The sequence below is a fragment of the Oenanthe melanoleuca genome, chromosome 5 (assembly GCF_029582105.1).
Source record: "Oenanthe melanoleuca isolate GR-GAL-2019-014 chromosome 5, OMel1.0, whole genome shotgun sequence".
Lineage (NCBI taxonomy): Eukaryota > Metazoa > Chordata > Aves > Passeriformes > Muscicapidae > Oenanthe > Oenanthe melanoleuca.
This window is the reverse complement of record NC_079339.1, coordinates 29,479,522-29,503,403: the sequence shown is the minus strand read 5'-3', so window position 1 is coordinate 29,503,403 and position 23,882 is coordinate 29,479,522. Positions and strand designations below refer to the sequence as shown.

Genomic DNA, 23,882 nt, shown 5'->3' with positions numbered 1-23,882 from the left:
CTGCTCACATTTTAAAGGCAATAGTTCAGAAACCCAGCAATAGCAATAATGTAGATTAGAGAAGAACAAAGATTTATGTTTTCATTTTCCTTTGTGAGGCCCTACTCCTTCCTGCAGCAGCAGCTAGAACTGTTGTAAATGAAAAAAATATGGTTTTTTGTTACCTCGTTACGGTTGTTAGCCATCAGTGGCAGTTCAGCCTAGTCAAAATCAGAGTCAGTCCTTCCTTGGCAATCTCTGCCAAGGGTGGACAGATTCTCCTGCCCTTGCAGGCAGTGTCACTACCCTCCCTGCCTGTCACCCAGCACTGGCCAAAGTCCTGCAGGACTCTGGCAACAGCCTACAATTCTGCATTCACAGTGTGTCTAAAATATGTGAATTCTATTTACATGCTGTACCTCAACAGTGTTTTTCACAGGATTTCACTACCTCCCTTTGTGATAATTATGACATCCTTTGTTCTTACCTTGATTAATTAAATCTTGCATTGTTGATACACCTGCAGAACGTTAATGAGCTATGAGTCTCCTTTTTCAGAGTTCTTTATGATTTATTCCTGCTTTATTTAACAGACATACTACAAAGAAGGCAGTTGCCCTAACCAATCAACCCAAGAAAATAGCTCCATCACTGATTCCTTTATATTCAAATAAAATTTATAAGTAGCCTTTGATCTTTTTTATATACCATGTCTCACATTTGGGAGGAGATTCTACTAGACATACAGAAATGTAATGCACTGTCCTCACTCAAATTTCTTCTTAAGACACTTTTTCTCTGATGCCTGTCAAAACCAAGCTCTGACAATGGTACATAACATGTGATTTGATTATCAACTTAATCATGAGCTTATACTTATTGACTTATTATTATCTTCTTGTATTTTCTCTTTTTTCTCTTTCTGTAATTTCATATCTTACATATAAATTACCTGGGATATTTTTCCACTCTCTTTTAGTACAGCACTTAGCAGGATCCTGGTACATAGCCATTAACATTAGAGTAATGCCACAAAGAAGTGAATCATCAGAACAGTGTCTCTTCCATCATGTTTACATTAGGAGAAATTAATGATAATGGTACTCAAGAGGTTTCTGACCAAAGCAATCAGATATCTAATGTTTAGAATTACACATGAAGAGTGATTTTCAATCATCCTTTATCCTTATTGAACTTCTTTCCCTTCTTTTCATGTATACATTTATACTCCTTATTATTCATTTATAGTACTGTTTCATTATTCTACATTCTCCTCTCTCCTCACCAACTCACCAGATAAGCTCTAGGGACACCAAGCCAAAACATTATGAAATCTATTGGTAGTGTATTCTCTGATAGATCTTACGGCAAGTGTCAGTATTGATGGAGCTTTTATTTTTTTTGTTCAGGTTAATCAAAAAGCAGAACCCATTTGTCCACAACTGACCTAACTGTGTGATCACTGATCTCTGTGCTGTCAACAATGCCTAGTGTGATCTGACAGCAAGCCCATGTTCCCATAGGAAAGTATGACAAACTTCTGGAAACTCTCACAGTGGCAATCCCATATGAAACATAGAACTTACCAGGTGAGTTAGCACCAAGAAGCGTTAATTATTTCATTGAAGATTAAATAAGAAATATAGATTTATTTCCCATTTCCATACACTGTTTTTCTTCTTTTAAGCATGACTTTGTTAACAGACTTTTTGACCCTGAGACAAAAGCCAGCTTCTCTGGGCTTCTACAGAGCTCATATTTGCACTGGTTCTTTGTCTCAGCATTAACTCCATAATATTAGGATAAACATATTTAAAACACCCCTTTTGGCTCCACTCCAGTAATCACTTCAGGCCAATGCTACCCACATTTATATAGATAGAAAATACTAATACTTAATAAACCCTTTTCTAAGTATATCAGAAGCTGAAAGCTGGAAGCAAGATCGGGATCCATACAGGACTCTCAGGAAATAAGACAATAGAATAAAGGTACTGTAGAGATAAGAATGCAGAGAATGTGAGAAAGTAAGTAAGGGAGTTATAAAATTTCTCAGCTGATGTTTTCCTGCTTCAACTATACCCACAGAGCCACCATTCTTCTGTTGTCAGACACATGAACCTTTACCAGCTTCTGGTCATAAGCTGACCAGACATGAATGTCAGCTGCTGTGTGTACAGCCATTGTCACTAGTGACTCAATACAATAAAGTCAAGATCCAGAACTAGCATCTCTATTTTTCTTTACAGAATAGATGTCTTATTTTTTGTAGTCATACTTCCAGCAGAGCTTCAATAGCTTGAAGTGTTGGCTGTTTCTCACTATTGACTTTTCTACTTTAATGATCCTCCTTCACATACTTCTCCATTTTGCTGTCATGAAAGTTTGAATGAGCTCTTGCCCAATCAACCTCCTTTTTTGTGCACATGATGTTACTTTGTGGTCCTCCTTATAGCTGGGGTTAAAGTTTGGATTTTATTTTGTATTATTACATCTTCCCCATTCTCTTCCTGTTTAGACAGAAATCTTTCTGCACATGGGAGACTTACAGGCATCCCTACCTCAGCTACTTGAAAGAAGACATAAAGATTTTAGTAGGGACCAGTGTCAAAATCTGGATAGGCAGAGAACAAAGATCTTATCTCAGTTTCCAAATAGGAGCAAAAACAGAAGAGCAAAAGCACAGAAAACATGAAAACTAGGTATCTATGTTTGGAAAATGAATCTAATATATTTAGTTTCTGCTGCTGACTTTGAAAAGTAAAATGTGTCATATTTTTGTCTTCAGAAAATATGTTATTGCAAACATGTAGAACATTGCATGTTATTGCAACCTGTAGAACACAGGGTGTAGTTTCCAGACTTTGGTTTCCCTGATAGATGTTCAGGGCTTTTGAAAGACCATTTCACAATAACTCTTTGGATTCACAAAGACGGGTAGTCAAGCAAAAGTGTGTGAATATTCAGTGACTGAAGTGCCAGTGGTCTCCTTGAATGCTGAAGGATCTGCAAACAGATAGCTTTGATTTAGACTCCCAGTATGTGAAGGAATCATATAGTGTGAGGCAGACTCAATGTTTCCTTTCTGCCCAAAATCAGCAGTATGTCCTGGCACCAGAAATGTCTTTTCTATGTCTCCTGCACTGCCATATGCACCCTGGCTTGTGCAGAAAAGGAGCAGATTTTTTGTTAGTGGTGTTGCACAAACTAGGCAAGCAGAAGTTAGATGGCAGAAGGAAATGAAAACTGTCTCTTACATGAGCATCTGCATGACAACAAAGAACAAGGCTCCACCACAATCACTTCTCAAGCTGCATCTATGCATCAAGTATGCATCTGTGCTCAGATGTGTGCTGTATTTAGATGTGTCATATATAAGTGCAGTCCATAACATTCAAATATCTTGTGTGCCTGCACCTGAAAACAAGGCTTACTACATCACTTACCAATACATGTTTCTACTGCAGACAGAAAAGATATTAAAATAGCACCCATTTCATACTGATCCTGGTACAAAATGACATTATTAGGGTAATAATGAGTTTGTTAGCAATGGCATAATCCTTTTTCCTGCTTTTTTTAGATCAAATACAATGAAGAAAAAAAGTGGAAAAAAATTAGACTTCAGGTATGACAGTTTTTCTGACATTTACTCACTTCCCTATTGCTATTCCTAATTTAATAATAGATAAGAGAAGCTGAAACTTCATGAGTTGCAAGTTCTTTAGAACAAATTTTTCTATGTCATTGCCAATAGATGAGCACTTGTTTGTCCATATTATAAGAAGATACCCTGTGCTCAATCCCTGTTGTGATTATATCTCACCTTCCATGGTTCATTGGCAGGTTTCTTCTAGAAGGGCCTTGCTGTTTGACTTGCTTGGCAGATGGCAGCCATTGTAACTCCACTGCAAAACAGATAAAACACAGGATGGTGGAAAAGTTGAGGAAGCTGCAGACCTTTGCCAGTTCAAAGAGATAAGGTTGGTCCATACCTCCTCTTCCAGTGTGATGTAAGGCTTTCCAAAACCCCTTGTCTGAGCTTATTTATCTCCAGATAGCATGCCTGCAGGTCCTCAAGCATGAGGTCAAGGCTCATGTTTGAAGCACAATGTCGATATGGCTTGAAGCACTCTCCACGAAGTCCTGTTAGGACTTGAATTAGCACCCTTTCTGATTTCTGGCATTTGTGCACAAATCTCTACAGAATATCCATCTGGAACAAGTAGGCACCTAAAGAAGGCCTTCATTAATGCCCACAGTTCTCTTTGTTTATATTTCTCCATTTCTTGTCAGTGATTAAACACCATTATCTATGCCTGCCAATGAATGACAAAAAATGAAGCTACTTAGCTTATTGATGCCCCTTAATTTATGTCTAAACTCATCATCATTTTGCATGTGACTGAATCAGTCCCTTGAACAAAAGTTTTAATGATCCTCCTTCACACACTTCTCCATTTTGCTAAGCCATGAAAGTTTGAATGAGCTCTTGTTCAATCAACCTCCTTTTTTGTGCACATGCTGTTACTGTGTGGTCCTCCTTATAGCTGGACGCAGCCTTTGTGCAGCTCATTGTCCTAATTGCCAGCTGGTGATCCTAAAGTGATCTGCATGACCTGGAGGAAAAGTGCTTCAGTTGATGATGTGCTCTCATCCAACTGTTCTCTTAATTTTTGTGTGTGCTCACATCTTTTCATCCACGTATCTACCTGCTTGAAGATCTTGTTGCTTCTCTCTCTACATACACTTTGGTACATGAAAAATTTTTAATTTTCCACTGTTATGTTCTTTTTTATCCACCTCCTCTCTTAACAGCCATTCATTTAGAAATGGGAGTAATGCAGAGAGCAATGGGCTTCAAGGAGATATGTTAGTACATGCACAAGAGCTTATTTCAGCACTCCACATGAAATGGAGACAAACAATAATGCATTATTTAATCAATAATAACAAATTTGTGCATTAGATTAATTATACTCTCATTTCAAATTAATTTCCTGCATTTTAAAATAGTCTGTGACACACATATAGTGACAAATCATATTTTACTAGTACTTAGTGCTACAATACATTTCTTATGGTTTTATTGTAAAGACTGTAATATAAGAAGTAGTAAAGAAATCAGAACAGAAGTACTTAATATATTTTCCTACTAGACAGATACCACCACAATATCATTCAGACAAAAAAAAGCCTGTCTTGACAAACCCAGCATTTGGATTTGCTGCATCAAGGGAAGGAGACTATTTATTTCAATCACTTCCCCTCAAGAGTTTTGGCCCCATTTTCTGCCCTATATAAACAATTTTAGATACTAATTTTGCGGTAATATCTTTTCACTATATTTTCCATAGGTAATGAAAAATAGCTGATGTATTGTATTCAGTTGTTATCTTTTACTGTCTTTGCTTCTTTCTGTCTTACTGATCCTTCTCTACAGATACAACAGATGCACAGATTCACAGATCACCTTTTCCTCTAATCAGTTTTCCCTTTCATTTTCTCTAGTTCTAGATTGCTATTTTTCTCACTTCTCACAATCCTTCTCACAATCCTGTACCTCTTAATAAATAGTACCTTCCTCCTGTGTCCCTTCTTTTCCATAAATTGTGAACCTTCTTTTTCTTAAATTTCTTTGTTATCTCCCAGTCTGCATTCCACTATCAATTCCCAAATTTGCCATATAGAGGTAAAGGCAGGGCGTGTTCTTCCTGGGTTTCTTAGAGCTGCAGACTCTGTTGTCTTCTCAACTTGCTGATCAGCTTTCACTAAAGAATAAATAATGATCTTCACCTACCCCCAGGCAGCTGAGAAGTATGACAATATCAGGACAACTCATACCAGTCATGCAGAGGCTTTTCACACCTCTCAGGTTTCTGCAAAGACTACCAATGATTTCTGCTGTGAGTTGAGTAGGTGAGATAGCTTGTAGGAGTGACTGAAGGAGAATAGCAGGGGAGAGACACGGGAAAAGGCCGGAGTTTGGAAAACAGAGCACAGATTTTAGTAAACTTCCCCAAAAGGGAGCTCAGTTCCTGCTGGTCAATCTTTATTCCTTTGTGATTCTTGGTCTACGTTCATCTTATCTGTCCTATTCTCTCTTTTGATTCCTTGTGCTTCTTTTTATCTTTCATTTTCTACTTTACTGTGCTCTTTTCTGATGCTTACTTGTGTTTCTTTCCAGGAAATTAAAAGAGTGGCAGTAAGTCAAGCAGACTGCTTTAAGTAATAACCCAGATGAAAGTTTCTAGTAAGAAAATAAAAGAATAAAGCAAAACAACTTGGATATCTGATGTAGTTGAAACAAAGGGAAAAAAATGTACACATGAAAGAAAAAAACCCACTGCAGACTTAAATTGCAATCATAACCTCTTACTATAGTACAATTATGTATTCCTGAAATACTGTGTATTTCTCTTTAGCAGTTCACAACTAGCACAAGCACCAATAAATTTGGTTCTTTTGCAGTAGAGTCTACATTTGTTTAGTGACTGAAACCAATGTTTAGGAAGAGGACTTGAAGATTGCAGCAGAAGGCAAAGAAATAGACACTTGAATTAACCTGACTGTGGCTTACACTTTCATACCTCTCATTCAACCAACTTCCAGAGCATTGCAGGGGACAAGTGATAGAGAGAAATATCATACAGTGGGCAGAAAAAATCTTAGTTACACAGGTTCTATTTCTGCCACTGAACTTCTATAAATGTGGGGAAATCACTCTTCCTTTTCTTCCTCAGCTTCTTCATTTGTAGACTGAGAATATACAGACATCTCTTGAAAATCCAACATATTAATGAGAAGCATTATATCAGGATTTGGTATTGTTGTTACTCTTATTATTATGTAGGTGCTACAAACATTGTTATCCTACAGGAATACTTATGGGGAATTTTTGACAGAACATACTTGCTGCACAATGAATCATTTAGCATCCGAGCACAGTAAATTGCTGCTACCCTTGCTACCTGTCACTGGGACATCTCTGTGTCGTTCACAGCATGTGCAGTATTGTACTGGAATTTTGAAGCACAAGTTCTGCACAAGCAGAGCAAAGCATAGAAAATGGGGGACTAATTATGCTTTCTTCCAAATGAGCACAGAGGACATACATAATTCACAATATCTGAAGAGACAAATGCCTATCTAAAGTTCCTTGAGAATATAAATTAACTTAATACTCTTTGAGGGCAGCTCATATGTAAGCAGATTCGAGTCCAGAATGCTGTAAAGAAGCTAGTGGCAAATTCAAATTCTAGATAGCACCCATATTGTGAAAAAGAGTGATATAGCATTCATAACTGGAAATGACAACATTATTTTCCATGGGGGAAAATATAATAATTCTAGATTCTCTTTATCAACAGGCCAAAGTAGCACTTACTGGCAAGACAGTCCCAAAGAAAATGATTGTAACAGGATATTTTCTGCTCAAGGTACTTCTGCTCAAGTAAGTACTTGGATGACACAAAATTTATGAAGTGCTGCTGTATGCTACAAGAACAAATTTTGAATGCTGCAAAAATACAGATAAGTCACAGTATTTTCATACTCATCAATGCACAGACTGGCTGCAGATGCTTACCATCAGTCTTCACACTAAACTTACACATTAGAAGTGAAGAAGATGAAAATTGTACAGTGTTGGTAAATTCGCTATATGGATTTTGTATATTCTTATATAGAGCAAAACTGTTTATATTAATCATAAATTATAATTTTGCTAAAACAGAGGTAATAGTTATGAATGATTTCATGCCAGATATACTGCATATACTAACTAATAGAATGCAAGAAATTTAAGATTTAATTAGGAATACCTCCCTTATAAGCTAAATACATGTCTGGAGAAGCATTGCACACTGACTACAATAATACATTTATTTGCATTCAGACAACCTGTGTGGATTCAAACAACAGGGCCATCAGAAATAACCTTATCCTAAGGATAAATTAAATCCATCAAAATATAGGGATCAGATGTCAGGCATAGAGTGATTGTTCTCATGAGAAATAACATTAATGAGACATACTCTTTCGAACCTGAGAGCTGAACTGTTGTTAAGAAAATGTATTTGCCCTAAATTACAAGCATGTCATAATCAAGATAAGCTGACGAGCCAGGACTGGAGAATTAATAAAATACTTCCACAGAGACTTGCTTTCTCCTATGATAAATGAGACAAAGGTGACCACAAAGCTCAAGACATTTGTTCTGAAGTCATTAATTTGGCAAAGCAAAACCAGAATCACTACTCTTGAGCATTGTGTTTCTCCTGACTGACTGGACAGATAAATATAGTTCTTTAACTGCAGAAACCAGGATCACTGAGAATATCCTGTGCTGACTAAAACCGTCACTCTGACAAACCTTGAAGAGGCAGGGTGTGGCAAAGGACTGCTGCCCCATGCAAATGGAGCTACTATTCAGCCTCACTTTACTGGAATCCCATCTAAAATGCTTTCAGGCAGTGCTGCAAAGAATAAATAACGTCAGAGTATTGTGTTTCCCGGACTGCAACAGTGGGAAGAAGGACGAATTGCCTGCATTGCAAATGCAGTAAAAAATACCTCTTAATTGCTGTGCCTGGAGCAAAGAAAAATAACTCAGCATGGATGCTTGCTGGGTTACATACCAAAACAGTCTTATACTGAGCTGATTCAGTAGACTGGTATGCAGTGCTGGCTCACCAAGCCAATACAGTCTATCAGCTCCAGTGAAAGAAAAATTACTGCTGGGAGAATGACAGCTATTGAAGATCCTGCAAACCGTAGAGCTACCAAGCATAATGGTTTTGACTACCTTTTAGGAAGTATTGCAAAACAGAGCAGTATTCATGCAATATATTCCAAAGCAAGTTTTGCAACTTTCTGGCAAGATGCAGATTCATTGAATGGTATGGAATTGGCACTGCAGTTTATAGATTTATCCAAGGGTAATGAATACCATCCATATAGCTCCACACAGATATGTGGAAATGATTATTCTGTTAGTATCAAAACGACTTTTCCCTTCCTTTTAGATGATTGTGTAGCTGCTACTGCTTTCTTAAAGGTATTAAGTAGACCAGCTTTGCTTATGGCATGTGGCATAGATATCACAGTACTATCCTCCATAATTCACTATCACAAATCAAGCAGCTATGCCTCCATTGCTTGAGGTGGTAAATGAAATCTACTGGCATCTTACAAGGAAGATATATTGGATCAGCATGAACTTCTACAAAAGGATTCGATGCCATACCTGAATTTCCTCTGTGCCATGAACTCCAGCTTTATAGCATGTGATGAAATTACATTAGAAGGATTTTTCTGAGCATGGTTCTCAATGAAAAAAAGAAAAAGGTTGGTCTCAGTTTCAGAATATTTGCAATAAAACTTACAGAATTAGGGATCCAAATAAAGCAGAATATGAGCAACAATTCAAATGCTGGGGAACAACGGACATGCTAGCTGGCAGTTAATTGCCCCAGATGTTGTTTATAATCTGCTGAAAGCAAGCTGAAAAAACAGATTAATATTTAAGTAAAGGTCTTAAAAAGAACAATTTTGAAAGTGATTCTTCCTCATGCCGTGTTCAGACATCCATGTTGCTAAAGGTACAGCACAGATTAGTCACAAATCTTCTTGTGTCAGAAATCAAGGGAGGGGAGAGTTATCACACTGGGATGCAAAAACTGGAAGGCTATACCAAAAAAGACTCATAAAGCACAGCATGCAAGATTATTTCAATGAAAACTTAGAAAAAGGGAACAAGAAGAATTATGATGATGCTTGTGTATATTTTACAGTATCTTACATGTGTCTTACTGTACGCCCAGTTTGCATTCAAGAGAAAGATTTATTGCATTTCAGGTTTCTAGAATATGTGAACTGTTGTATCACACTTTTGGGTGATAAATATATAAAGCTCAAGCTTTACACTGCAGCATAATCAGATAGGAAGGTCTTGTCCTTAACATAATTACTACTACTATGCTGCCTTTCAGGAAAGACAATTGTACCTAGGAAGAATCTAAAACCCACAAATGTCTTTATTTCAATAGGATTTACCACCCATTTTCCTTAGGTGATATCAACTGTTGAAACTTTTGTTGGTTCTTTTTGTGGGTTCTTCCCCCATTTCCTCACAGAATCCTATCTCATAGGCTATTTCTTCATAAATAAAGGAAAACTAAGAATAAACAAACAGATACAAAGAGACAGATAAGATAATCACTAATTTGAGTACAATTTAGTAGGGGGAAACAGTGGAAGAAGGATAATTTTTACTGCCTGGCTTGTTTTTTTGGTTTTTTTTGTTGTTGTTGTTTTTTTTTTTTCCCTGGATTAAAAATAGCGCCCAAAACTGTTACACTAACAACCTCACTTCCAGTTTTTATTTGGGGCACCCATCTTCTGGGAACCATTCCTATTTCTGCGCTTAAAAGCCCACACTGAGAGATGAATAGTACTTTAGACTTAAGACATCTCTCTGGAGATTAACCATTTTCTGCAGCTGAACTTCTGCTGGGTTTATGACCCTACTCATAAATATTATGACCTTACTTGGAGTTGTACATTTTTTTATCTGAAGGATTATAAGGAGTGGCAGAGGATTCTAAAAACCAGAGGAAGATGTTTTGGCTACTCAGATGAAAGTGAATGCAGAATGAAGTTATTGAATAGGAAATAAGCAAAAGTTCTAGATGTTATCAAGGAGGAAAACATAACTGCATTTGAGTCCTTGGTATTTGTTGTCCTGAACTACGAAAAATGTTGAAATGAAACTGAATTACAGCATTAATTTCAAAATTCAGGGTTTCTGTTGCTGGCTTATGGAGACCAAGAATTTTACTTTTTTTTCTTTCTTAATCCAGAATTTGGCTTATGGAGTTTTTTTTTTTGCACTCTTCTTCAAAACATTAGATACTGAAAGCAACCAGCTCTACTAGACTAGACTAGTATGTGGACTAGAGCAGCTGTTACATTCTTTCAGATGGCTGGGGCATTTGTCTACTTAGAGTTAAAACAATCATCAGATTTGTAGTCAGAAGATATCAGATTGCTGTAAATCAGACTGGAAAGTTCACTGAGAGATGCTGTCATTTCCCCAGCAACACAGGATATATAGACAAAGTCTGAGCAGGCAGGAGCTCATTTTCATTTATATTCAGTTACAGGTGACATTTAAATGTGATTGCCCAAGATATAACCTATCAATATCTGAAGACCATGGGAAAAATCCCTGTGAAGTTCTCAGAGACAGGAAGAAAAAAGTCTATTTTTATAGATGTCAGACATGAAAGTGGAAAGATAAAAAGAAGAGTACACGATTTCTCAAAGCCGCACAGGAATAAAAGATCAAGAAGAACAGGGTAATCAAGATAATAAAAGAACTAACCAAACAAACAAACAACAGAAAGGTCAAGAAAGAGAAAGGAATACAGAGTTTGGCATCAGGCAGACAAGAATGCTTTAGGGATTGCATAAAAAAATATTTTGGCAAATAAAGAGGGATGACACCAGCTTGGAAGGCATCCAAGATGGAGTTAGAAGAGAAAGTACATCTGCTGTAGAATTGATGCTTGGTGAGTTTAGAGATAAAGAGTTTAGAGATAAAGGGGAGGAGAGTTATGGGGCAGATAGACAGGGATTACTTCTCCAACCCACTGACAAACACACTGTGGCCACTGCAGCTTTTTTTGCACCTGTCTGTAGAACCATTCATAGACTGTAAAACATAAATTTAGTTAAATAGTGACATTAAAAGGAATTTTTGCTTGATCTTTTGGTGATTTTTCATTTCCCCTCCAGAGGGCAATGGTTTCAAAGAAAACATTTTGTTCTGTTAGGCTGATTCCTCAGCTTGAATCAGAATTTATTTTTTTCTCTTTTCTATTGATTGCAATCAGCCAGATTTAGATTGATCATAATTATATCTGCACCCTGCTGGCAAACAGTGACACTAAGTCATGTCAAATTCAATTCATCAAAGATGAATATTTTCTTTGTTAAAAAATGTTTGTGGAATTAATGCACTAATCTTAAAAAGAAAGTTCCGTAATAAGAAAAGTTACCTAAATGCACTGGTTCTGCAGCTGCCAGCATGCTTTAATATTTCCATAATCTCAGATAGTAAAAACATAGAAAAATGTTGTCTAAAATTAAAATATTCAAAGATTCAAGCTGACAAAATGCATCACTTGGGTATTTCTCTTCAGTTCCATTGTACTTAAAGATAATAACTGAAAACTTTGAACAAGAGATGGAACAGAAAGCTTTATACTACTTTGGTAAGTAGTAAGTTTTGGTAAGTAAGTAAGTTTCTCATTTCCTTTAAAAGCTGTCTCTGTGGATCCTTATATGAAAGATTAATCAGCTAAAACAAAACAAAGGAAGATTAAAAGCTTTGATCTTCCCAACAATCATTCCATTGTCATTCCTCATCCTCTCATTCAGCTTCTTTCTCTGTATCTTTTCTTTTTAATTTGAAGATTTTGCTAAATTCAAACTAAAATGTTTATTTTCTCAGAGTAATTTTTGTGTTCTCAGCATACCATCAAACACCACTCACAAGGCAAAATTAACCATAAGAGCTGTCTATTAAAGTGATTCAAAACAGAAAAGTTATCTGGGTCTTTACTAATAATGCTGCTGATCCTGTGCTCTATTGTGAATCGTTTTGAGGTATGACAACTTCTTGGCCTGACAGAGTATTTTAATCTGTCGGATAGAATTAGCCAAGCACACCTCATTCAAGTACCATTTGAATGGATTTGCCAGCTGGGCACAGGCTAATATTAGGGTTTCTGAAAGCCAGAGGAAGGAGATTGGTTACCAAAGAAACAAACAGATCTTTAAGCAGATATATCCAAGAGATATCCCAAGCTCAGTCTTAACCTGATCTGGTAACCCATTCTGGCAATTAAAACAAAAAAAAAAAAACCAATAAACAAAAAAACAAAAAAAAAAAACAAAAAAAACAAAAAAAAAAAAAAACAAAAAAAAAAACAAAAACAAAAAAACAAAAACAAAAAAAAAAAAACCCAAAAAAAACCAAAAAAAAAAAACACTTCAGCCTTCAGCTACAGGTAAAAGACAGTAAAGGAGGGAAATGGAAATTCTAGAACTGATGAGAATCCTCCTTTATTTTATGACAAAATTATACACCATATTGAAGAAAATTCCCTTATCCTGGGGATTGCCTTTAAAATTGGCTATTGGGGAATATGCAAATTAGAGGCAATGAGGTTTTCTGTGGAAGTACAAATGCTACCAGCTGAAGGAAACTGTAAGCAGAATTTGTTGCTTTTTTTGTCTCACCATCCCAACCTTGGATGTAGAAGAGATTTAAACAGTGAACAGATAACTGATGAACCTACTTACTTTTTGCAGTCATATCTTCCAGGCATGTATCACATTTTGAAAACATCCTTTGGTTCTTAGGTCCTTTGTCAAAGTGCTTTTCAAAAAAAGGGTGCATGAAAGTGAACTTTCATGAGCCATGTTCATATGAAGGTGAGGAGAACCATGCTTGGTGTTACTCAGCCACAAATTACCAGTGTCATGGTTTCCTTTTCTTTTTGATTTCCCAGGTAAATAATTCTGCAGTCCACTAACACCTGTATTTCCTGCAGCGCTCCAGTCGTGTTCACTTGATGCAAAGTGCCTCATTATTGGTCAGAACAGAAATAGATGTTATATGCACTTACAAGGCATTGCTGCCCTGAGGAGTTTGAGCCACAATGTGAAAAGGTAAAAAGCTTTCAGACATCTCTCTGCAGGTAACTGGGCAGGAAGGACATCCCTTAGTGGCTTAAGCCTTTTCACACAATAAGAAAAAACATAAGAACATTATTTTGGGACTTACGAAATTAACCTTTGTGTCTCAGTGTTTAGAATGGATCCAAAAGAAAATATGATAAAATAGGGTAGGTACCACTATAGTAAGTGTGGATTTCACTGTCACAAATTTATATATGGTTAAACTGAAGCAAGGAGAGATGGATAAAGCAGGTATCTCTTTAGAACTTGTTGGTTATCTAAGAAAGCCTTTTTTTACTAGTCTGGTTACATAGAACATTTCTTCTAATGCCTTGAGCAATGATCCAGGCAGGCTAGCCTGAAAAACCAGGGAAGTGAATGCAGTTTGCAGTTCGAAGTCAAACTGTAGCACACTGAAACAACCCGGTAAAACTTTTAACCTTCTGTTTTCTTCATTCTTCCAGCCAGCGTGTAATGGGCGCAGAGGCAGACTGGACTCTCGATGAGATTAAATACATTTTTGCCCACACTCGCTCTAGCCTGGCTGGGGCATTCAAGCTTGGGCTGAGGCTGCGGCGGCAGCAGGCGGACGGGGGGATGCGGAGGAGGGCGGAGGGGAAAGGGGCTGCAGCGGCCTGGTGCGCCCGGGCTGAGCAGAGCTGCAGCGGGCGGGCGGCAGCCGGAGGTGGGCGAGCGGGAAGGGGCGAGGGGCCGGGTCCGGCGGTGGTCCCGCTCGGGCAGCACAGAAAGCCCTGGGAGAGAGGTGGGAGATGACGGCGGGAACAGACTGCACTGCAATGGGCTGCACTGCAATGGGCTGCCCTGGGAGGCGGTGGAGTCGCCGTCCCTTGGAGGTGTTTAAGGATAAAGACTAGCCGTGGCAGTCAGTGCCAGGGTCCAGCTGACAAGGTAGTGTTCGGTCATAGGTTGGACTCGAGGATCTCAGAGCTCTTTTCCAGCCGACTCGATTCCGAGATTGTGCGAGGAAGGAGGCACAGGAACAGTGCCACGCCTCACGTGTGCACTCCACCTGACGACAGCCCCACCGCAGCTCCCGGACCGCCGCCGCGGCCTCCGGGGGCAGCGCCGCTCCCCGCCCGGCTGAGGCGGCCGCGGGCGGCCCCGCGCGTGCGCGGCGGGGCGGGGCGGTGGCGCTGGGGCGGGCGCGGGGCCGGGCCGGGCCGCGCTGGGCGGCGGCTGCGCAGCGCTGCGGGGGCTGTGGCCGGGCGGCTCCGCGGGCTGGGCGCGGGGACGCCGCGGGACGCCGCAGAGTTCGACTTCCAGCCGGCGGCCGGGCCGGAGCGTGTCAGCGGCGGCAAGAGACGGACGGTGAGCGTGAGCGCCCGTGCCCGGCGTGCGAGCAACAGGTCCGTCGCGGAGCCGCGAGTCTCGGCTGGCCGGAGGCTCCCTCGCGGCCAGGGCGACCGCGCAGGCCCGGGGTCCGAAGGCCGAGGCCGGGCGGGACGGCGGGACACAGCCGGGCTCGGCGGCTCTCGGGACTCGGCGGCTGTGCCCGCACCCCGCCGGCGGTGGCTCGGGCTGTACCCTGGCCGCAGGTCCCGGCCGGGCGGGGCGGCCCCGGCCGCGGCGGCTACAGGTGCCGGCAGCGCCGCCGGGAGCGCGGGGGCCTCCGAGAGCGGCTCCTGCGGCTTCCCTCCCGCCCTCTCTTGGGGTGCCTCCCGGGAGCTTAGGCCCTGGAGTTGTAAGAAAACCTCCCGCACTTGGCTGTGTGCTCTCTCTGCCTCCTTGTAGTGGGTCGTGTACGTGTTCAAACAAGGAGAGGGAAACTTTAGGCCCCCCTCCTGTGCACTTCTGATGCTCTGGCAGCTCTGTGTTTGGAAATTATTTCCCTGTGAAGTTTTCGCTTCGTATTGGCTTTGCGGGGCTAAGTTAAAGCGGGTTGAACGTGAGCGACTTGCGGCGTGTTTCAGAGTCAGCAGTAGTTAGCGCACATCCCGGCTGGAGCGGCTCCGTTTTCAGAGAGCTGTAGTGGTAACGCTCTGGCGGTGCTGCTGCTTTCCTAGCGGAGGGAGAGAGAGAGACACTACAGCCAGGCAACAAAGAACGCGGGGACTGTGAGCTTGGTGAGATAGACCGCGTGAGAACATTAAATTAAATTGTATTTAACCTTACTGAAGAATATTTATATATAAACAAAGGCTGTCTTAAATAACAATATCCTTATATGTCTCACATGGGACGGGTCCACAAAAATCTTCATGAGGAGTATAAAAGGAGTAAATATAAATTAGTGCTGTGAGGGTATTTTCTTTTAAAAATAAAGCCTCTATTGGAATTATCTTGGCATGGACTACATCCATAACTCATTTAATAGAGCAAAATACTTTCATCCTAGATACATGATGATATATCGCTATTGCAGTCAGACTTCTAACAAGTGACTGATGGTGATCTTCCATGTGTTTGCTACTTCTGTCTTCAGTTTCCTATGCCATAAAGGAATCTCTGTCCTTTTTGAGGATTGAGGTGTTTTTTATGAATTTGTAAACAAATAAGGTATCTTTGTATTGTCTTTAGAGATCTGAGTCAAGAGCTCTTGGTTTTAATCTGTTGTCCAAATTTTCACAGTACATATTTTTTTCGTATGATCATACTGGAGCTGTTTCTACAAATCTCAATGCCAGACACTTTTAGAGTCTGACTGGACTGTACACATGTGAAGTCTTTTCCAACATGCTGTGCTTAAAAAAAAATCCAGTATTTTACATATTAAATGCTCAACTAATGATTAGTATTATAGACACTTTTAACAAGGTGTCAAAAATATTGCAGGATTTTGAAGCCGTGTTGTAGAATGTTACATTTAATTGTCGTTACTCTTAATAATGTAATGGAGATTTAAAAGTTAGTCCATGATCACTGAACTCTTTTTTAAAGTATTTTTTCAGAGTTTAAATTCTTCCAGTGTGCATCATATTGCCTTGCAATATATGGAATAACAGTGGATGGTGATTTTTTTTTTTCTTTATAGAATTAGCTGATGGTAAAGACTGTAATTTAACTTAGTTTTTATTAAATTTCTTCTCAAAAGTTCTGAACTTAGAAATATGCATCAAAGTATTTTCGTAGACTAATTTGTCTGGCTTAGGAATCTTCAAGAGTTACTTATGACCTTTGAGGGGTGACAGACATCTTTCACTACCACCGCAGTTTGTGATATAGAGCCATTGAAAATGCAGTGCAGAGGTTGGGATTCGTACCAAGAGTTATGGACACAGAAAACTTAATGTAGTCTAAAGTTCATGTGCATCCATTGTTTATCATAAAATAATTACATTTATTGTAATAAAATGATTACATTTTCCTAATACTTCATTTGTTGTTTTAATTACAATCTCCTGCTGTACTTCAAAGTTGCAGGCTTTTAAAAAACATTTACAGCATTTTTAGATGCAAATTCTATTGTGATGTCTCTTCAACGATTGTATCAGATGCTAACAATTTTAACTGTTTCAGCTACTGTTTCTTTCCCAATTTGTCCTTTGAAGTGCATTCCTTTTACAGTGTTAGGCTTTTAGAATGCTGAAGGCTAAAATTTCAAACAGTGTGGTACTTCCTAGATAGCAGGATTTGTATTTGTATTCATGTGCCATGTTTAAAATTTTTAAGTGTTAAGCAACCAACATTTTTAAAGTACTTTCTGAAGGCACTGTTGCAGAAATGTTCGACATTACGGTATTTGGAAGACTAATTACTTCCTTGGTCATGCATTTGAAAACCTCAAGATTTTTTTGTAAATATTAATTAAATGCTGCTCTATTGTTTTCCTTTTATTAATGGGCAAGGAGAGGCATTTGTGTGTTTAAAAAGGTTTGCAATATGTCCATGATAGAAAACTCGGTGTAAACAATTTAAGTTATGGTTTAAAATCAGGTCTGCTGGCAGAATTGCTTTTCTAGTGTAGTTATCTACCTTGGAGTTTTCTTCAATACAGCAGTTTAGACAACAGGGGCATTTTATGTACACATCCTCTTTCCTGCACTCCCAAACAAAGCTAGAGAAACTATACAAAATATCTTAAGTGTAGTTCAGGCTGAAACATGAAGCAGAAGAAAGAGGAAATTATAACTAAGTTTATATATCAGACTATTTTAAAGTAAGCTTTTGGTGTTTGTCCTTTTTTTTAACGGGAGGTGATCAGCTGTATATGTCTGTTGGTAAAGACTTGTTTTGTAATGCTGAGGTGTCTAATTGCACACTAACACATAGGTGTGTGGGAAGAAAAAAATGTAACTCTCAAAGCTTGCATCAGTTAGATTAGAAAGCAAACACAGATACCATCAATAATGCACACTTCTAAAAGGAATGCCCCAATTCAGTGAAGAAAGACCTAATCTTGGTCATTTGTCTTTTGGCAGAAAAAGGATCTAATGTTGCATTTCTTTAAAGATGTGGAAATGGTTTGGGTTACTACCCTGCATGTTGAGATTTGGGTTCAAAACCTACTGTTTAGGGGAGCTGCCAGTTCCCAAAAGGAATGCCTGAACTGCCAGACCAGTGGGTGTTTTGGTTTGATTCTTGAGGAGTAATGGTTAGGAAGGGAATGAATATGTAGCCCAGGGACTGGCTTGATCAAGTACAAAATAATGATATGCATTCAGGTCTCCTTTCCTTTACAGACAAAGTGTTGAAGGAGTAAAGGAAAGGGATTTTTCTTGGGGGTGTTTTTAGTTTTTCCCTAGCATGGTGTGAAATTTTGAAGCCTTAAATCTCTGATCTTTAAGTTTATTCTTATCTGACTCGATCAGTTCCCACCCAAGTTGAATATTAGATATTTGAACAGTACCTGTAACGTGTCCTTTTCATTTTAGAGCAGGTCTTGGTTGTTTATCTGTGGGTGTGGAGTCTAGTAGGTAGCATGACATTTAGGTTCCCTTGTGGGTCTAATTCTGCTTTCTTCTAAGACACCAAATAATTAGATATAGAAATGGAATTGTTACAATATACTTGTGATTATTATCTGTTGTAATAGGTCTGGTCAGTGCCTGGTTTCCTTAAATGATTTGCCTGTTGCATCATGTGTCTGTTCTGGTTGGTCATAATTGTTTTCTACAGAAAAAATAATGAATAAGAAATACCTAATAGATTTTGTTTGAACATTTTTAATACTTGATTTTGTCTCTAGTGTTGTATTTTTAAAATTTCAATTCCATGGTTAGAGAAAAGGCTTGACTTTTGATACATATGACAATACATCTCATGGTCTTTAGTGTCTGCATTTGCTACAGTTTATCAGCATAAACTTCTCATGTCCTGCATAATTCTAACAAAGGAGTAGATGCTAAGTAGAAATTCTGGGAAAATACAGCTTTTCTTAAGAAATAGAATATAGAAACCAAACTGTAATTTTCATTCTTGTATTAAGACACATCTTCTGGGGAAACTGTTTTAAGTTATGCTTGGTTATTTGGCCATAACAGATAGTTCAGAAGACTCTCAAACATGGGAGCTTTTTTGGGGAAAAGCTGTTTAAAACTGGCATGATTTCTGGCAAGGATATATTAAAAGTGATAGGACAGCTAAGTGGTCCTTTCCAAAAGGTATTAGGAGCACTCAGGTGTGGTAATAGTCAGTATGCTAGCATCTAAATCAACTGAATAGTCACTATAAATTGTCTTGTGTGAAGTTGCTCAGTGGTTTCTTCAAGCTGTCTAGAAAGCTGAATTCAGTAAAACCATAAACCTTTGATAACTGGGAAGTGCCAGTGCAACCTCAGCATCTGCTCTTTGACCTGGTGATGGTGCTGGGAGGTGGCTGGTATGCATTCCGAGTCTGTTTCCAAGGATAAGTGTATATTTTTAAAGTCAGGAAGGAGAGGCTGGAAAGCAGTCATTTAGGTACCAGTAGTGTTGGTGGAGTTCCGAGTGCAAGTGTGTGAGCTCAAAGGAGGACAAGGAATGCTAGTGCCTGAAAGAGTAACTTCTCATTTTAACAGTATATTGTGAAGAATATGTGAGCTGTTAGCTGTGTGGTGTCCCAGGAGTGACTTGTGTTTAATGAAGTGTGTATTAAAGAGGAATGAAACTTTAAAGAGTTTATCTGAAGGTGGATAAAATATAACTGGCATGATGTCACGGTAAAAACGCTGTGGAGAGAAATTACTTAGCTTTTGAGCTTTTCTAGAACAAAATTTTGGTCTTTGTTTGGGTGCCAGAGAGTTCAGCATTGTGAGCTCTCACCTGAATATTCAAGTGTAAATCCAAGTGTTTTCTTAACTGGGTGATCTTTGCAGTTAAGGTCAGTGGAGGTGATATGCTTTGGTAATGCCTTTGCTATTAATCACTTATTTAGAAACTGGTTTTTAGTGTGGCAGAGGAGAAAATTAGGGAGGGAAGCAAGTTAGTCTGCATGGTGTTTGTGGTACTGAGTTAAATTCTTTAGTATCACAGATACCATGGCAACTTTTTCCTTAGAATATGATGCCTTTGTGTATAAAGCTAAGGTCTCACCTTAATATCGACTCATGCAGTGTTCCTGCAATGTTGTGGTTGAGAGCTGGTGATCGCCCTTATTTGTCTTGTTTTATCAAATTGCCATTTACTTGTCAGCTACTGTTAATGAAACTTAAGAGAGATTAATTATAGGTTAATTCAGTGTACCTTGGCTAAAATAATTAAAGTTGATTTTTATAGGAAAACTGTTATAGATAACTGCATTGTGCGTTGTAGAAAACTGCAAGTCTTGTGTTGGCTAAGGGAGCATGTTGATAATTCCTCAGGTATGTCTTGTTTTCTAAATGTTCTCTCATCTCTGAAAGTAAAGCTCAAGCCATTGGGTTAAGCATCGAGGTTTGAAACAGATGAGGGTTTTGATTGCATAGGTTTGTATCATATTTATATCATATATACAAATCATATATACAAATGTATATAATTGTTTTCAGAGAACAGATCTCTTCCCACTGTCTGAAATGCTGTGTGATGTCAGTACAGAAACTTAGTCCTGTCTTACTGGGACAGTGTAGCATTAGTGGACGTCACGTGCTTTCGCAGAATCAGTTCCTGTAGGATCAAGTGGTGATGGAATTGCTTAGTGCCAATATGCAATGGCATTTACATTTTGTTTGAATGGTGCTAAAAGTCCTCAAACGCAGGAGAGAAGGAAATAGGTTTAAAATGGAGCAAGGTATATGTATTTAAAGATGGTGATTGTTGTTGTACAAGAGTTCAAGCCAACCTGAAACAAGCTCTTACCATTTAATTTTGTTTCAGTAATCAAGGTATGTTCTAAATTAGTAACCTAATTACTTACAAGCAGGAATTAGCAGTGTCTTAGTGTAAAGGGAGGTAAAAGCTGATCAGCTCAACATTGTCTAACTAAAATTACTTGAGAGCCCTGTGGTATTGGTTTTGTTTTTGACAAATGGAATAGTCTATTTCACATATTTATTTTTTTAAGAGCATAAACTACACTAAAAATCCATTTGAGCCTAAGTTCTTGTTAGATTTGTAGACTTTTTCAATGGAATTATCAATTTAGTTCTTTCCGGTTCAGAAAATATTAACTTAGTGTGTGTTGTGATCTTCTCTCAAGATTTTAACAATTGTCATCAACCACTTCCTGGTGAGGTGTTCAAGCTGATATAAAGAAGGCTAGCTAGAACTCTGAAGAGGCAAGTTACTTGGCTTCAGTGGAAAGAGGAGAGCAGCAATTTGAGGATTCTACAGTCAGGTAGACACTTTTCTGCTTTTCAGCTTACTTAGATTTCTTATTTCTTCATTAGCTCATCAAACAAGATGTAAATAGTAAGAACTGAAAGCGTATCCCAAGAAAACCTGGGAATCAAAAAAATAAATGTCACTTGTACTTACTCCCAAAAGAAATACTGAGGATGATTTTAAGATAAAGAACTATTCAGCTAAAGTCTGGTTATTTTCGCATATTTTGTGGGTCATTTTTTCTTTAGACTTTTGTTAAATTTGAAGTAAGGAGAAGTCAAAATGAAGTGCAAAGGAGAGCTATTTCTTCTTGACTGGAAAAAGAGAACCCAGCATTTAATAATATATTTTGAAGCAGCAGTGAAGAGTTGGTTTTGGCTAATAGCTTATGAAGTTAATTTTAGGTTAAATGTTAATTTCTTGTATCTATTTTATTTAGACCAGTACACTGATTGCTATTAGGGATTAGTCTTAGGATCAATTTTGAAGAGTCATGATACATGGTTTTCCATAGATCTTTCCCGATTTAATGTGGACTTTATATTTCTGAGCGTGCTTTTTTGGCCCCTTGTTCATCTTCTTTCATTCTTTCCTCCTGCAGACTTTCAAACATGAGTCTCTCCATCTATTCTCTCTGAATAGGCAAGATGGACAAAACTGGGAAGGAACCAACAATTCTGTGTGTTGGATCACACCACCTCTCTTTCTTTTGAGAGAAAGGACAAGTGACATTTAGTTTGTCGATTCCTACTTTTCCCTGGGATGCACTTACTGAAATTTGTCTATAAAAATGTGGTGAGTTATCTCAACTAGATGCTGTGTTGCACTGGGCTATAAGATTGTAAAGAGGTGCTTTTTGCTTGGTTTGGTTTCAAAAAGGGGAGGACTGAAGAACTGGAATAAATCAACATTATTAAAAAACCAGTACTACAACAATATAATAATGTTGTAACTGTGGATTCCTTTCTACTAAAATGTCATTTATGATTCTGTGTTGATGGCTCAGTTTTGATCAGCAGTAAGCTCTCTGTTATAAATTCATCTGTACGATGCTGAACTTGGAATCTGTATGATGTACTTGTTTGAGAAAGCAGTCTTAGAAGTTAAATACCTCAGTTAAAGTTGAGATGGGATGATCTGCAGAAATTAAATTAGGCCTGCTTATAATGTACCAACCTCCTTTTGAAGCCTTCTGTAGTAGGAAAGTATTAAACATTTGCATATATATTTTTTAAAATTTAACAACTTGAGTTGCACACGGGATTTATATATACTTTATCCCCTAAGCCAGTTTTTGACCTCTATTGGTGAGAACTTCATGCAGTTTCTTCTTATGTCAATATTTTTGAAGCCTTTTCTGTACAAATATTTAATGAATGCAGCTGCATACCTAAATGATTGGGTAGTAAATGTAGGCTGGTTTGTGTTCCCTCTTAAGTGCATACTCTTGTCAAGTCTTAGGTATTTAATGCTTTTCATTTGATATTATGTGTGTTAGTGCTCCCTAAAACTTACGTAGCTAGGACTTCCTGTGATAATTAAAATTTCATACAAATCTTTAGTTCTTGATTTCTTAAAGCTAATTTGAAATTGAATATTCAGCCTTTAAAGTACTTAACATGATTAATCAGTGCCTGTTAAACTTAATTGCAAATTGTTTAACAGTTCACATTGTGCTTCCTACATTTAGATTTACATTGAGATTGTTTTTTATTCTTGGTTGGATTTGTGATGATTTGCACAGCTGATTCCTTCTACTTTGGAAGAAATTTAGATTGCAGTTACATCTCTGGGAAATCTTAGATTTTGTGATGTCAGTTTTTTACCTTTTTCTGCTCAATTCCTCTGCTGTAGTTCATATGCAGAATTAAGAAGTCATTATGGTTCATGGTGTGCTGTCTGAACCAAACCACCATGCCAAGTCTTAGCAATGAAGTGGCTGAGGTGAAAGCGCATGTTCCCTCCTGACAATTCTACTTTTGGGATCAGTGACTTCTGATGGGAGCAGTCTACAGCTGAGGATAGTAACTTAATCTGCTACAACAAGATTTGCTTGTCTATCAGCATCTTTAATTGAAGCTTGCTGTTCTTTTAGTTCAGCCTCATATGAAGCCTTATTTTTTTCTTTATTTGGAAGAAAAATCTACGAGAAGAAATAATAATTGACCTTATTTTATGATCTCTTCACAATAAATTCCATGTTAAATTTGTGACTTCTACTTTGAGAAATCCATAAGTAGCATATTGCTGACCTTTACACCATTTCAGGTATCACGGATTCATATGTTATTTTAGTGTATTCAAATTGATATATTTCTGAACATTTTTGTTTAGCAGGTAAACCATGCAGAAATGCACTGCATGAGTTTAATATACAGAACCATGGGGTGTATACAGAACCAAAAGCCAGATAGAGACAATGGTAAAAAGTGTAAGACTTGTTACTCTTAAGACTGCAATGTTGAGCATGGCAAC

General features: G+C 38.3%; 1 protein-coding gene across 3 annotated transcripts in view; it reads left to right on the top strand.

The window, feature by feature from the left end:
• Positions 1–14,909: 14,909 nt before the first annotated feature.
• The window catches only part of PALS1 (protein associated with LIN7 1, MAGUK p55 family member), a 54,238-nt gene continuing 45,265 nt past the window's right edge, over positions 14,910–23,882 (top strand). Inside the window, exons 1-3 of one of the 3 annotated variants that reach the window (XM_056492831.1) lie at positions 14,910–15,057; positions 21,283–21,420; positions 22,009–22,202. The gene's annotated coding sequence lies outside the window, so the exon portion shown is untranslated. Of the gene's footprint in view, positions 15,096–21,282; positions 21,421–22,008; positions 22,203–23,882 lie in introns of all 3 variants that reach the window. The other 2 variants (XM_056492829.1, XM_056492830.1) reach the window with 2 other exon arrangements.